Here is a 15,593-nt window from a genome sequence, read left to right as displayed (position 1 = left end):
TGTGAGTCCACGTGAAGCGGTGCCCTAGGGGGCTGCGACGTGTCCGTGGGTGTGGCTGCGCGTGTCGCCGGTGGGATGGGATGCCAGAGAGCCACAGTTGGTTGCTTCCCGAGCCCGACCCGAGGGGCCAAGGCCTGGGCGCAGGCCAGTAGAGGAGTCAGTCAGTAGTGCGGTGGCCGAGCAGAGCACCCGGGTCCAAGATGGGCCCGACCTGGAACCTAGTGGTCCCAGGGCAAGAGGAAGTCACAGGTCAGGCGCTGTCCCACTGAGGCGCCGGCGGTGCGGGAATTCTCGGGAATTCTCTGTCTGTCGCGGAAGCAGGTCCCCCAGAGCGGAGGGGTCCGTGCTGGGGTTTGAGAGGCCATCAGACCCCCGGCACACAGTCCGGTCCAGCCGCGCGACCTTCGTCGCGCCCGCTCAGACCCTTGGCTCTTCCTTGATGGAGGCAGCTTTGGATGGGTGCGTGGCCGGGTGGCCGGGTGGCCAGGTGGCAGGAAGAGAATTCTGGCCCCGTGACCCGCCTCTACCCCCAACGTCCACGGAGCTGAGCGACAAAGAGCCCCGTGTTCCAACCTGCCCTGGACATCCTTGCCCGTTTATGTGTGTGTGGCGAGGCTCGGGCTCCGTGTCTGGGTGTGGATGTGTGCACGAGTGTGCGCATGTTTGTGCCTCTGGTTTTGTACGCTCTGGCTTGGCTGTGCGGCCGTCCCTCCTTGCTAGAGCACGGGTGCTCGCTCCATCCAGTGAAGACAGACAGACAGACAGACAGACAGACAGACAGACTTTGTGGCTGCAGGGCCCTGCCCGAGCTGTCTCATCCATTGGCAAGGGAAGATGTAACCGAGGAGTTGGGGCCTAGACACACGCTTCCTTCCTCGTCCGGGACTCTCCAGAGGACAGTCCTCTCCACAGGCAAGGTGGGAGGAGGCCCGCTGGCCGGGTGGGACCGAGGATAGATAGCCCAAGAGACGCCTGGCCCGGACGGGACCCGCCTCTGCCCCCACCGTGCACGCGCAGAGCGCCAAGACCCAAGTTCCAAGTTCGCTGAAACCCATGGGCGCAGGATCATCTTGCGCGCCTTCCAGCGAGACATTCTCCCTTCTCCCGGGCGGGCTGAGCGGGGCGGCTCATCATCATCGCCGCCGCGGCCCCCGCCGCCGCCGCCGCCGCCGCCGCCTCCGCCCCCGCCGCCCCCGCCGCTTCCCGGGGAGGGAGGCTTCTGCCACGGAGGAATGGATGGACGGGTTCTCCGTGGGGGTGGGGCGGGGGTGGGGGCAGAACCTGGAGCCCACGAGCTGGCATTCCAAGTTCCAGAGAGGGAACCAAGGTCCATCCAGGAGGTAGGGAAGGGTGTGTGAATGGGCGTGCATGTGTGTGTGTGTGCGCGTGTGTGTTTGTGCATGCGTGTGTGTGTGTGTGTGTGTGTGTGTTTGTGTGTGTGTCTGTCTGTCTGTGTCTGTCTGTGTCTCCTGGGGAGAGGAGGAAGAGGAGTAGGAAGGAGCAACGGGGGAGGAGGAGGAGGAGGAGAAGCCGACAGTTCCCCAAGGTGAGAGATGACAGTCGGTGCGAGCACCTCATCCGTCCAGGCACCACCTCGGGGCAGCACCGTCAGGAGGGTGAGCACCCTGTCTGGACGGGTGGATGACCCACCCGAAGGATCCGGCCGCCTTGCCTGCGCCTCCCTGGGCACCTCCCCTCCCCGGGAAGCCAGGAAAGAAAGTGGCAGAGCGCAGCCCGGGCAGGGCCACGAACCCCTCCTGCCACCCTCACCCCCACTCCCCACCCCCCCACCTCCACCTCCCCACCAGGACCCCCAAAGGCACAGAAATGGCCTGCAGGTCAGAGGAGGGCTCCAACCTGCCTGCCCCAAAGACCAGGGGCTGGCTACCTGGCAACGGGTGGGGCGAGTCGCGGAGCCAAGGCAGCCCCTGCCCTGGAAGGAAGAAGGTCCTGAGGCTTCAGCGCCCGCAGCCGTGGAAAGCCGAGCGGGGGAGCGGGAGGTGCGGGCGCGTGCACACCGGACCGGCCCGAGGCCCAGGGAGAGGGAGGAGCAGGCTTGCGGGCGAGCCAAGGTGCCAGGGGCCCGCCGGGTGTGCCCGGTGGGAGAGTGCCGCCGGCCGATGAAGCAGGACCGGGAGAGGAGAAGGTCCCGGGGAAACGCTGGCCACTGCCGGCCCTGGGCCCCCGCTGCGGGCCACGGACCACGGGCCACGGACGCGGGCAGAGGGCTGAGGAGGGCCTCGCTGGCGTGCCGTCGCGTTCAGGGTGGGGCGCGAGCCGGGCTCCGGGGCGGCGGGTGGGTGGGTGAGCTGCTGAGGGCAGCGGCGGAGGTGAGGCTCTTGAGGCTCCGCGGACCGGGCGCCGTCGTCTACGGCCATACCACCCTGAACGCGCCCGATCTCGTCTGATCTCGGAAGCTAAGCAGGGTCGGGCCTGGTTAGTACTTGGATGGGAGACCGCCTGGGAATACCGGGTGCTGTAGGCTTTTTTTGCCTTTGCCCCTTTTGGCCTTTGAAAGGCAGGCCCTTTGCGGCCGCGGGCCCCCATGGGGCGGGCCCCGGGACCCCTCCGCCTCCCCCTCCCCCTCCCCTTCGCCCGCAAGGCTGCCAATTCGCCCGGCCATCGCAGCCCTCAGGCACGCTGCCAACCCACCGGGGGAAACACCCGAGTGGGGATCCCAGGACCCCAGAAGAAGCTAAGATTCACATGAGAGAGGCAGGTCTCGCCTGACAGGCAGCCCAGGCTAGCCTTGCCCTCCAACAACCGGGGCTCCATCGCACCTGGCTGCCTGCCTGGCTCCACAGGCGGGGGTCTGGGAGGAGGACACTCCGGGTCCCGGCACGGGGATGGGGTGGGGGGACAGATCCGCCCACCACCTCCACACAGCCCACCGCTTGGAAGCAGTCCCAGAGGAACCAGGCTCCCACCCGAGCCCTCCACCACGCCCACCTCCCCCACTAGGAGCCCCCACGGGATAGGGTGGTGGTGCCCAGGGGCGTGCCTACGGGCCTGCCTGCCTGCCTTCCTGCCTCCCTGAGTGTGTTAACTTTGGGTGCGTGCATAGGTGAGTAGGCCCGTGTGTGTGTGTGTGTGTGTGTGTGTGTGTGTGTGTGTGTGTGTGTGTTCAGGTCGGCCGCATTGTCATCCTGTGTGCCTGTGTAGCCTCATTCCTGCATCATTGAATGTTTTGTGTGTTGGGGGGGGTATCTCACGCACGTGTATGTGTGTGTGTGTGTGTGTGTGTGTGTGTGTTCCTGCGGGCGCACACGCACGCGGGCCTCTGTGCCTGCAGGCACCCTGGCTCGTGCGTGGGTGTCTGTGTGTGTGCGCGTGCGTGCTTGCGTGCGTGCGTGCATGTGCGGGGGCACACATGCCGAGTGTGTTTCCGTGTGGGCGAGCGTGTGTGTGGAGGTCTACGTGTGTGCGTGCATGAGTGTGAGTCCACGTGAAGCGGTGCCCTAGGGGGCTGCGACGTGTCCGTGGGTGTGGCTGCGCGTGTCGCCGGTGGGATGGGATGCCAGAGAGCCACAGTTGGTTGCTTCCCGAGCCCGACCCGAGGGGCCAAGGCCTGGGCGCAGGCCAGTAGAGGAGTCAGTCAGTAGTGCGGTGGCCGAGCAGAGCACCCGGGTCCAAGATGGGCCCGACCTGGAACCTAGTGGTCCCAGGGCAAGAGGAAGTCACAGGTCAGGCGCTGTCCCACTGAGGCGCCGGCGGTGCGGGAATTCTCGGGAATTCTCTGTCTGTCGCGGAAGCAGGTCCCCCAGAGCGGAGGGGTCCGTGCTGGGGTTTGAGAGGCCATCAGACCCCCGGCACACAGTCCGGTCCAGCCGCGCGACCTTCGTCGCGCCCGCTCAGACCCTTGGCTCTTCCTTGATGGAGGCAGCTTTGGATGGGTGCGTGGCCGGGTGGCCGGGTGGCCAGGTGGCAGGAAGAGAATTCTGGCCCCGTGACCCGCCTCTACCCCCAACGTCCACGGAGCTGAGCGACAAAGAGCCCCGTGTTCCAACCTGCCCTGGACATCCTTGCCCGTTTATGTGTGTGTGGCGAGGCTCGGGCTCCGTGTCTGGGTGTGGATGTGTGCACGAGTGTGCGCATGTTTGTGCCTCTGGTTTTGTACGCTCTGGCTTGGCTGTGCGGCCGTCCCTCCTTGCTAGAGCACGGGTGCTCGCTCCATCCAGTGAAGACAGACAGACAGACAGACAGACAGACAGACTTTGTGGCTGCAGGGCCCTGCCCGAGCTGTCTCATCCATTGGCAAGGGAAGATGTAACCGAGGAGTTGGGGCCTAGACACACGCTTCCTTCCTCGTCCGGGACTCTCCAGAGGACAGTCCTCTCCACAGGCAAGGTGGGAGGAGGCCCGCTGGCCGGGTGGGACCGAGGATAGATAGCCCAAGAGACGCCTGGCCCGGACGGGACCCGCCTCTGCCCCCACCGTGCACGCGCAGAGCGCCAAGACCCAAGTTCCAAGTTCGCTGAAACCCATGGGCGCAGGATCATCTTGCGCGCCTTCCAGCGAGACATTCTCCCTTCTCCCGGGCGGGCTGAGCGGGGCGGCTCATCATCGCCGCCGCGGCCCCCGCCGCCGCCGCCGCCGCCGCCCCCGCCGCCCCCGCCGCCCCCGCCGCTTCCCGGGGAGGGAGGCTTCTGCCACGGAGGAATGGATGGACGGGTTCTCCGTGGGGGTGGGGCGGGGGTGGGGGCAGAACCTGGAGCCCACGAGCTGGCATTCCAAGTTCCAGAGAGGGAACCAAGGTCCATCCAGGAGGTAGGGAAGGGTGTGTGAATGGGCGTGCATGTGTGTGTGTGTGCGCGTGTGTGTTTGTGCATGCGTGTGTGTGTGTGTGTGTGTGTGTGTTTGTGTGTGTGTCTGTCTGTCTGTGTCTGTCTGTGTCTCCTGGGGAGAGGAGGAAGAGGAGTAGGAAGGAGCAACGGGGGAGGAGGAGGAGGAGGAGAAGCCGACAGTTCCCCAAGGTGAGAGATGACAGTCGGTGCGAGCACCCCATCCGTCCAGGCACCACCTCGGGGCAGCACCGTCAGGAGGGTGAGCACCCTGTCTGGACGGGTGGATGACCCACCCGAAGGATCCGGCCGCCTTGCCTGCGCCTCCCTGGGCACCTCCCCTCCCCGGGAAGCCAGGAAAGAAAGTGGCAGAGCGCAGCCCGGGCAGGGCCACGAACCCCTCCTGCCACCCTCACCCCCACTCCCCACCCCCCCACCTCCACCTCCCCACCAGGACCCCCAAAGGCACAGAAATGGCCTGCAGGTCAGAGGAGGGCTCCAACCTGCCTGCCCCAAAGACCAGGGGCTGGCTACCTGGCAACGGGTGGGGCGAGTCGCGGAGCCAAGGCAGCCCCTGCCCTGGAAGGAAGAAGGTCCTGAGGCTTCAGCGCCCGCAGCCGTGGAAAGCCGAGCGGGGGAGCGGGAGGTGCGGGCGCGTGCACACCGGACCCGCCCGAGGCCCAGGGAGAGGGAGGAGCAGGCTTGCGGGCGAGCCAAGGTGCCAGGGGCCCGCCGGGTGTGCCCGGTGGGAGAGTGCCGCCGGCCGATGAAGCAGGACCGGGAGAGGAGAAGGTCCCGGGGAAACGCTGGCCACTGCCGGCCCTGGGCCCCCGCTGCGGGCCACGGACCACGGGCCACGGACGCGGGCAGAGGGCTGAGGAGGGCCTCGCTGGCGTGCCGTCGCGTTCAGGGTGGGGCGCGAGCCGGGCTCCGGGGCGGCGGGTGGGTGGGTGAGCTGCTGAGGGCAGCGGCGGAGGTGAGGCTCTTGAGGCTCCGCGGACCGGGCGCCGTCGTCTACGGCCATACCACCCTGAACGCGCCCGATCTCGTCTGATCTCGGAAGCTAAGCAGGGTCGGGCCTGGTTAGTACTTGGATGGGAGACCGCCTGGGAATACCGGGTGCTGTAGGCTTTTTTTGCCTTTGCCCCTTTTGGCCTTTGAAAGGCAGGCCCTTTGCGGCCGCGGGCCCCCATGGGGCGGGCCCCGGGACCCCTCCGCCTCCCCCTCCCCCTCCCCTTCGCCCGCAAGGCTGCCAATTCGCCCGGCCATCGCAGCCCTCAGGCACGCTGCCAACCCACCGGGGGAAACACCCGAGTGGGGATCCCAGGACCCCAGAAGAAGCTAAGATTCACATGAGAGAGGCAGGTCTCGCCTGACAGGCAGCCCAGGCTAGCCTTGCCCTCCAACAACCGGGGCTCCATCGCACCTGGCTGCCTGCCTGGCTCCACAGGCGGGGGTCTGGGAGGAGGACACTCCGGGTCCCGGCACGGGGATGGGGTGGGGGGACAGATCCGCCCACCACCTCCACACAGCCCACCGCTTGGAAGCAGTCCCAGAGGAACCAGGCTCCCACCCGAGCCCTCCACCACGCCCACCTCCCCCACTAGGAGCCCCCACGGGATAGGGTGGTGGTGCCCAGGGGCGTGCCTACGGGCCTGCCTGCCTGCCTTCCTGCCTCCCTGAGTGTGTTAACTTTGGGTGCGTGCATAGGTGAGTAGGCCCGTGTGTGTGTGTGTGTGTGTGTGTGTGTGTGTGTGTGTGTGTGTGTGTTCAGGTCGGCCGCATTGTCATCCTGTGTGCCTGTGTAGCCTCATTCCTGCATCATTGAATGTTTTGTGTGTTGGGGGGGGTATCTCACGCACGTGTATGTGTGTGTGTGTGTGTGTGTGTGTGTGTGTTCCTGCGGGCGCACACGCACGCGGGCCTCTGTGCCTGCAGGCACCCTGGCTCGTGCGTGGGTGTCTGTGTGTGTGCGCGTGCGTGCTTGCGTGCGTGCGTGCGTGTGCGGGGGCACACATGCCGAGTGTGTTTCCGTGTGGGCGAGCGTGTGTGTGGAGGTCTACGTGTGTGCGTGCATGAGTGTGAGTCCACGTGAAGCGGTGCCCTAGGGGGCTGCGACGTGTCCGTGGGTGTGGCTGCGCGTGTCGCCGGTGGGATGGGATGCCAGAGAGCCACAGTTGGTTGCTTCCCGAGCCCGACCCGAGGGGCCAAGGCCTGGGCGCAGGCCAGTAGAGGAGTCAGTCAGTAGTGCGGTGGCCGAGCAGAGCACCCGGGTCCAAGATGGGCCCGACCTGGAACCTAGTGGTCCCAGGGCAAGAGGAAGTCACAGGTCAGGCGCTGTCCCACTGAGGCGCCGGCGGTGCGGGAATTCTCGGGAATTCTCTGTCTGTCGCGGAAGCAGGTCCCCCAGAGCGGAGGGGTCCGTGCTGGGGTTTGAGAGGCCATCAGACCCCCGGCACACAGTCCGGTCCAGCCGCGCGACCTTCGTCGCGCCCGCTCAGACCCTTGGCTCTTCCTTGATGGAGGCAGCTTTGGATGGGTGCGTGGCCGGGTGGCCGGGTGGCCAGGTGGCAGGAAGAGAATTCTGGCCCCGTGACCCGCCTCTACCCCCAACGTCCACGGAGCTGAGCGACAAAGAGCCCCGTGTTCCAACCTGCCCTGGACATCCTTGCCCGTTTATGTGTGTGTGGCGAGGCTCGGGCTCCGTGTCTGGGTGTGGATGTGTGCACGAGTGTGCGCATGTTTGTGCCTCTGGTTTTGTACGCTCTGGCTTGGCTGTGCGGCCGTCCCTCCTTGCTAGAGCACGGGTGCTCGCTCCATCCAGTGAAGACAGACAGACAGACAGACAGACAGACAGACAGACTTTGTGGCTGCAGGGCCCTGCCCGAGCTGTCTCATCCATTGGCAAGGGAAGATGTAACCGAGGAGTTGGGGCCTAGACACACGCTTCCTTCCTCGTCCGGGACTCTCCAGAGGACAGTCCTCTCCACAGGCAAGGTGGGAGGAGGCCCGCTGGCCGGGTGGGACCGAGGATAGATAGCCCAAGAGACGCCTGGCCCGGACGGGACCCGCCTCTGCCCCCACCGTGCACGCGCAGAGCGCCAAGACCCAAGTTCCAAGTTCGCTGAAACCCATGGGCGCAGGATCATCTTGCGCGCCTTCCAGCGAGACATTCTCCCTTCTCCCGGGCGGGCTGAGCGGGGCGGCTCATCATCGCCGCCGCGGCCCCCGCCGCCGCCGCCGCCGCCGCCGCCGCCGCCCCCGCCGCCCCCGCCGCTTCCCGGGGAGGGAGGCTTCTGCCACGGAGGAATGGATGGACGGGTTCTCCGTGGGGGTGGGGCGGGGGTGGGGGCAGAACCTGGAGCCCACGAGCTGGCATTCCAAGTTCCAGAGAGGGAACCAAGGTCCATCCAGGAGGTAGGGAAGGGTGTGTGAATGGGCGTGCATGTGTGTGTGTGTGCGCGTGTGTGTTTGTGCATGCGTGTGTGTGTGTGTGTGTGTGTTTGTGTGTGTGTCTGTCTGTCTGTGTCTGTCTGTGTCTCCTGGGGAGAGGAGGAAGAGGAGTAGGAAGGAGCAACGGGGGAGGAGGAGGAGGAGGAGAAGCCGACAGTTCCCCAAGGTGAGAGATGACAGTCGGTGCGAGCACCCCATCCGTCCAGGCACCACCTCGGGGCAGCACCGTCAGGAGGGTGAGCACCCTGTCTGGACGGGTGGATGACCCACCCGAAGGATCCGGCCGCCTTGCCTGCGCCTCCCTGGGCACCTCCCCTCCCCGGGAAGCCAGGAAAGAAAGTGGCAGAGCGCAGCCCGGGCAGGGCCACGAACCCCTCCTGCCACCCTCACCCCCACTCCCCACCCCCCCCACCTCCACCTCCCCACCAGGACCCCCAAAGGCACAGAAATGGCCTGCAGGTCAGAGGAGGGCTCCAACCTGCCTGCCCCAAAGACCAGGGGCTGGCTACCTGGCAACGGGTGGGGCGAGTCGCGGAGCCAAGGCAGCCCCTGCCCTGGAAGGAAGAAGGTCCTGAGGCTTCAGCGCCCGCAGCCGTGGAAAGCCGAGCGGGGGAGCGGGAGGTGCGGGCGCGTGCACACCGGACCCGCCCGAGGCCCAGGGAGAGGGAGGAGCAGGCTTGCGGGCGAGCCAAGGTGCCAGGGGCCCGCCGGGTGTGCCCGGTGGGAGAGTGCCGCCGGCCGATGAAGCAGGACCGGGAGAGGAGAAGGTCCCGGGGAAACGCTGGCCACTGCCGGCCCTGGGCCCCCGCTGCGGGCCACGGACCACGGGCCACGGACGCGGGCAGAGGGCTGAGGAGGGCCTCGCTGGCGTGCCGTCGCGTTCAGGGTGGGGCGCGAGCCGGGCTCCGGGGCGGCGGGTGGGTGGGTGAGCTGCTGAGGGCAGCGGCGGAGGTGAGGCTCTTGAGGCTCCGCGGACCGGGCGCCGTCGTCTACGGCCATACCACCCTGAACGCGCCCGATCTCGTCTGATCTCGGAAGCTAAGCAGGGTCGGGCCTGGTTAGTACTTGGATGGGAGACCGCCTGGGAATACCGGGTGCTGTAGGCTTTTTTTGCCTTTGCCCCTTTTGGCCTTTGAAAGGCAGGCCCTTTGCGGCCGCGGGCCCCCATGGGGCGGGCCCCGGGACCCCTCCGCCTCCCCCTCCCCCTCCCCTTCGCCCGCAAGGCTGCCAATTCGCCCGGCCATCGCAGCCCTCAGGCACGCTGCCAACCCACCGGGGGAAACACCCGAGTGGGGATCCCAGGACCCCAGAAGAAGCTAAGATTCACATGAGAGAGGCAGGTCTCGCCTGACAGGCAGCCCAGGCTAGCCTTGCCCTCCAACAACCGGGGCTCCATCGCACCTGGCTGCCTGCCTGGCTCCACAGGCGGGGGTCTGGGAGGAGGACACTCCGGGTCCCGGCACGGGGATGGGGTGGGGGGACAGATCCGCCCACCACCTCCACACAGCCCACCGCTTGGAAGCAGTCCCAGAGGAACCAGGCTCCCACCCGAGCCCTCCACCACGCCCACCTCCCCCACTAGGAGCCCCCACGGGATAGGGTGGTGGTGCCCAGGGGCGTGCCTACGGGCCTGCCTGCCTGCCTTCCTGCCTCCCTGAGTGTGTTAACTTTGGGTGCGTGCATAGGTGAGTAGGCCCGTGTGTGTGTGTGTGTGTGTGTGTGTGTGTGTGTGTGTGTGTGTTCAGGTCGGCCGCATTGTCATCCTGTGTGCCTGTGTAGCCTCATTCCTGCATCATTGAATGTTTTGTGTGTTGGGGGGGGTATCTCACGCACGTGTATGTGTGTGTGTGTGTGTGTGTGTGTGTGTGTTCCTGCGGGCGCACACGCACGCGGGCCTCTGTGCCTGCAGGCACCCTGGCTCGTGCGTGGGTGTCTGTGTGTGTGCGCGTGCGTGCTTGCGTGCGTGCGTGCGTGTGCGGGGGCACACATGCCGAGTGTGTTTCCGTGTGGGCGAGCGTGTGTGTGGAGGTCTACGTGTGTGCGTGCATGAGTGTGAGTCCACGTGAAGCGGTGCCCTAGGGGGCTGCGACGTGTCCGTGGGTGTGGCTGCGCGTGTCGCCGGTGGGATGGGATGCCAGAGAGCCACAGTTGGTTGCTTCCCGAGCCCGACCCGAGGGGCCAAGGCCTGGGCGCAGGCCAGTAGAGGAGTCAGTCAGTAGTGCGGTGGCCGAGCAGAGCACCCGGGTCCAAGATGGGCCCGACCTGGAACCTAGTGGTCCCAGGGCAAGAGGAAGTCACAGGTCAGGCGCTGTCCCACTGAGGCGCCGGCGGTGCGGGAATTCTCGGGAATTCTCTGTCTGTCGCGGAAGCAGGTCCCCCAGAGCGGAGGGGTCCGTGCTGGGGTTTGAGAGGCCATCAGACCCCCGGCACACAGTCCGGTCCAGCCGCGCGACCTTCGTCGCGCCCGCTCAGACCCTTGGCTCTTCCTTGATGGAGGCAGCTTTGGATGGGTGCGTGGCCGGGTGGCCGGGTGGCCAGGTGGCAGGAAGAGAATTCTGGCCCCGTGACCCGCCTCTACCCCCAACGTCCACGGAGCTGAGCGACAAAGAGCCCCGTGTTCCAACCTGCCCTGGACATCCTTGCCCGTTTATGTGTGTGTGGCGAGGCTCGGGCTCCGTGTCTGGGTGTGGATGTGTGCACGAGTGTGCGCATGTTTGTGCCTCTGGTTTTGTACGCTCTGGCTTGGCTGTGCGGCCGTCCCTCCTTGCTAGAGCACGGGTGCTCGCTCCATCCAGTGAAGACAGACAGACAGACAGACAGACAGACAGACTTTGTGGCTGCAGGGCCCTGCCCGAGCTGTCTCATCCATTGGCAAGGGAAGATGTAACCGAGGAGTTGGGGCCTAGACACACGCTTCCTTCCTCGTCCGGGACTCTCCAGAGGACAGTCCTCTCCACAGGCAAGGTGGGAGGAGGCCCGCTGGCCGGGTGGGACCGAGGATAGATAGCCCAAGAGACGCCTGGCCCGGACGGGACCCGCCTCTGCCCCCACCGTGCACGCGCAGAGCGCCAAGACCCAAGTTCCAAGTTCGCTGAAACCCATGGGCGCAGGATCATCTTGCGCGCCTTCCAGCGAGACATTCTCCCTTCTCCCGGGCGGGCTGAGCGGGGCGGCTCATCATCGCCGCCGCGGCCCCCGCCGCCGCCGCCGCCGCCGCCGCCGCCGCCCCCGCCGCCCCCGCCGCTTCCCGGGGAGGGAGGCTTCTGCCACGGAGGAATGGATGGACGGGTTCTCCGTGGGGGTGGGGCGGGGGTGGGGGCAGAACCTGGAGCCCACGAGCTGGCATTCCAAGTTCCAGAGAGGGAACCAAGGTCCATCCAGGAGGTAGGGAAGGGTGTGTGAATGGGCGTGCATGTGTGTGTGTGTGCGCGTGTGTGTTTGTGCATGCGTGTGTGTGTGTGTGTGTGTGTGTGTGTTTGTGTGTGTGTCTGTCTGTCTGTGTCTGTCTGTGTCTCCTGGGGAGAGGAGGAAGAGGAGTAGGAAGGAGCAACGGGGGAGGAGGAGGAGGAGGAGAAGCCGACAGTTCCCCAAGGTGAGAGATGACAGTCGGTGCGAGCACCCCATCCGTCCAGGCACCACCTCGGGGCAGCACCGTCAGGAGGGTGAGCACCCTGTCTGGACGGGTGGATGACCCACCCGAAGGATCCGGCCGCCTTGCCTGCGCCTCCCTGGGCACCTCCCCTCCCCGGGAAGCCAGGAAAGAAAGTGGCAGAGCGCAGCCCGGGCAGGGCCACGAACCCCTCCTGCCACCCTCACCCCCACTCCCCACCCCCCCACCTCCACCTCCCCACCAGGACCCCCAAAGGCACAGAAATGGCCTGCAGGTCAGAGGAGGGCTCCAACCTGCCTGCCCCAAAGACCAGGGGCTGGCTACCTGGCAACGGGTGGGGCGAGTCGCGGAGCCAAGGCAGCCCCTGCCCTGGAAGGAAGAAGGTCCTGAGGCTTCAGCGCCCGCAGCCGTGGAAAGCCGAGCGGGGGAGCGGGAGGTGCGGGCGCGTGCACACCGGACCCGCCCGAGGCCCAGGGAGAGGGAGGAGCAGGCTTGCGGGCGAGCCAAGGTGCCAGGGGCCCGCCGGGTGTGCCCGGTGGGAGAGTGCCGCCGGCCGATGAAGCAGGACCGGGAGAGGAGAAGGTCCCGGGGAAACGCTGGCCACTGCCGGCCCTGGGCCCCCGCTGCGGGCCACGGACCACGGGCCACGGACGCGGGCAGAGGGCTGAGGAGGGCCTCGCTGGCGTGCCGTCGCGTTCAGGGTGGGGCGCGAGCCGGGCTCCGGGGCGGCGGGTGGGTGGGTGAGCTGCTGAGGGCAGCGGCGGAGGTGAGGCTCTTGAGGCTCCGCGGACCGGGCGCCGTCGTCTACGGCCATACCACCCTGAACGCGCCCGATCTCGTCTGATCTCGGAAGCTAAGCAGGGTCGGGCCTGGTTAGTACTTGGATGGGAGACCGCCTGGGAATACCGGGTGCTGTAGGCTTTTTTTGCCTTTGCCCCTTTTGGCCTTTGAAAGGCAGGCCCTTTGCGGCCGCGGGCCCCCATGGGGCGGGCCCCGGGACCCCTCCGCCTCCCCCTCCCCCTCCCCTTCGCCCGCAAGGCTGCCAATTCGCCCGGCCATCGCAGCCCTCAGGCACGCTGCCAACCCACCGGGGGAAACACCCGAGTGGGGATCCCAGGACCCCAGAAGAAGCTAAGATTCACATGAGAGAGGCAGGTCTCGCCTGACAGGCAGCCCAGGCTAGCCTTGCCCTCCAACAACCGGGGCTCCATCGCACCTGGCTGCCTGCCTGGCTCCACAGGCGGGGGTCTGGGAGGAGGACACTCCGGGTCCCGGCACGGGGATGGGGTGGGGGGACAGATCCGCCCACCACCTCCACACAGCCCACCGCTTGGAAGCAGTCCCAGAGGAACCAGGCTCCCACCCGAGCCCTCCACCACGCCCACCTCCCCCACTAGGAGCCCCCACGGGATAGGGTGGTGGTGCCCAGGGGCGTGCCTACGGGCCTGCCTGCCTGCCTTCCTGCCTCCCTGAGTGTGTTAACTTTGGGTGCGTGCATAGGTGAGTAGGCCCGTGTGTGTGTGTGTGTGTGTGTGTGTGTGTGTGTGTGTGTGTGTGTGTTCAGGTCGGCCGCATTGTCATCCTGTGTGCCTGTGTAGCCTCATTCCTGCATCATTGAATGTTTTGTGTGTTGGGGGGGGTATCTCACGCACGTGTATGTGTGTGTGTGTGTGTGTGTGTGTGTGTGTTCCTGCGGGCGCACACGCACGCGGGCCTCTGTGCCTGCAGGCACCCTGGCTCGTGCGTGGGTGTCTGTGTGTGTGCGCGTGCGTGCTTGCGTGCGTGCGTGCATGTGCGGGGGCACACATGCCGAGTGTGTTTCCGTGTGGGCGAGCGTGTGTGTGGAGGTCTACGTGTGTGCGTGCATGAGTGTGAGTCCACGTGAAGCGGTGCCCTAGGGGGCTGCGACGTGTCCGTGGGTGTGGCTGCGCGTGTCGCCGGTGGGATGGGATGCCAGAGAGCCACAGTTGGTTGCTTCCCGAGCCCGACCCGAGGGGCCAAGGCCTGGGCGCAGGCCAGTAGAGGAGTCAGTCAGTAGTGCGGTGGCCGAGCAGAGCACCCGGGTCCAAGATGGGCCCGACCTGGAACCTAGTGGTCCCAGGGCAAGAGGAAGTCACAGGTCAGGCGCTGTCCCACTGAGGCGCCGGCGGTGCGGGAATTCTCGGGAATTCTCTGTCTGTCGCGGAAGCAGGTCCCCCAGAGCGGAGGGGTCCGTGCTGGGGTTTGAGAGGCCATCAGACCCCCGGCACACAGTCCGGTCCAGCCGCGCGACCTTCGTCGCGCCCGCTCAGACCCTTGGCTCTTCCTTGATGGAGGCAGCTTTGGATGGGTGCGTGGCCGGGTGGCCGGGTGGCCAGGTGGCAGGAAGAGAATTCTGGCCCCGTGACCCGCCTCTACCCCCAACGTCCACGGAGCTGAGCGACAAAGAGCCCCGTGTTCCAACCTGCCCTGGACATCCTTGCCCGTTTATGTGTGTGTGGCGAGGCTCGGGCTCCGTGTCTGGGTGTGGATGTGTGCACGAGTGTGCGCATGTTTGTGCCTCTGGTTTTGTACGCTCTGGCTTGGCTGTGCGGCCGTCCCTCCTTGCTAGAGCACGGGTGCTCGCTCCATCCAGTGAAGACAGACAGACAGACAGACAGACAGACAGACTTTGTGGCTGCAGGGCCCTGCCCGAGCTGTCTCATCCATTGGCAAGGGAAGATGTAACCGAGGAGTTGGGGCCTAGACACACGCTTCCTTCCTCGTCCGGGACTCTCCAGAGGACAGTCCTCTCCACAGGCAAGGTGGGAGGAGGCCCGCTGGCCGGGTGGGACCGAGGATAGATAGCCCAAGAGACGCCTGGCCCGGACGGGACCCGCCTCTGCCCCCACCGTGCACGCGCAGAGCGCCAAGACCCAAGTTCCAAGTTCGCTGAAACCCATGGGCGCAGGATCATCTTGCGCGCCTTCCAGCGAGACATTCTCCCTTCTCCCGGGCGGGCTGAGCGGGGCGGCTCATCATCGCCGCCGCGGCCCCCGCCGCCGCCGCCGCCGCCGCCGCCGCCGCCCCCGCCGCCCCCGCCGCTTCCCGGGGAGGGAGGCTTCTGCCACGGAGGAATGGATGGACGGGTTCTCCGTGGGGGTGGGGCGGGGGTGGGGGCAGAACCTGGAGCCCACGAGCTGGCATTCCAAGTTCCAGAGAGGGAACCAAGGTCCATCCTGGAGGTAGGGAAGGGTGTGTGAATGGGCGTGCATGTGTGTGTGTGTGCGCGTGTGTGTTTGTGCATGCGTGTGTGTGTGTGTGTGTGTGTGTGTGTGTTTGTGTGTGTGTCTGTCTGTCTGTGTCTGTCTGTGTCTCCTGGGGAGAGGAGGAAGAGGAGTAGGAAGGAGCAACGGGGGAGGAGGAGGAGGAGGAGAAGCCGACAGTTCCCCAAGGTGAGAGATGACAGTCGGTGCGAGCACCCCATCCGTCCAGGCACCACCTCGGGGCAGCACCGTCAGGAGGGTGAGCACCCTGTCTGGACGGGTGGATGACCCACCCGAAGGATCCGGCCGCCTTGCCTGCGCCTCCCTGGGCACCTCCCCTCCCCGGGAAGCCAGGAAAGAAAGTGGCAGAGCGCAGCCCGGGCAGGGCCACGAACCCCTCCTGCCACCCTCACCCCCACTCCCCACCCCCCCCACCTCCACCTCCCCACCAGGACCCCCAAAGGCACAGAAATGGCCTGCAGGTCAGAGGAGGGCTCCAACCTGCCTGCCCCAAAGACCAGGGGC

At 66.6% G+C, this 15,593-nt stretch overlaps 4 non-coding genes across 4 annotated transcripts; all 4 read left to right on the top strand.

Moving 5' to 3' along the window:
- The first annotated feature begins 2,366 nt into the window (after window positions 1–2,366).
- On the top strand, window positions 2,367–2,485 carry LOC143273575 (5S ribosomal RNA). Its single transcript, XR_013051757.1, has one exon. It is a non-coding gene; the product is annotated as a 5S ribosomal RNA (ribosomal RNA).
- Window positions 2,486–5,793: 3,308 nt separating this feature from the next.
- Window positions 5,794–5,912, top strand: LOC143273574 (5S ribosomal RNA). The gene has a single exon (XR_013051756.1). It is a non-coding gene; the product is annotated as a 5S ribosomal RNA (ribosomal RNA).
- A 3,309-nt stretch (window positions 5,913–9,221) lies between these two features.
- Window positions 9,222–9,340, top strand: LOC143273573 (5S ribosomal RNA). The gene has a single exon (XR_013051755.1). It is a non-coding gene; the product is annotated as a 5S ribosomal RNA (ribosomal RNA).
- Window positions 9,341–12,646: 3,306 nt separating this feature from the next.
- Window positions 12,647–12,765, top strand: LOC143273572 (5S ribosomal RNA). The gene has a single exon (XR_013051754.1). It is a non-coding gene; the product is annotated as a 5S ribosomal RNA (ribosomal RNA).
- The last annotated feature ends 2,828 nt before the right edge of the window (window positions 12,766–15,593 follow it).

This window comes from Peromyscus maniculatus, chromosome 5, assembly GCF_049852395.1.
Source record: "Peromyscus maniculatus bairdii isolate BWxNUB_F1_BW_parent chromosome 5, HU_Pman_BW_mat_3.1, whole genome shotgun sequence".
In the NCBI taxonomy this organism is placed as follows: domain Eukaryota; kingdom Metazoa; phylum Chordata; class Mammalia; order Rodentia; family Cricetidae; genus Peromyscus; species Peromyscus maniculatus.
This window is presented reverse-complemented; position numbering and strand designations above follow the sequence as displayed.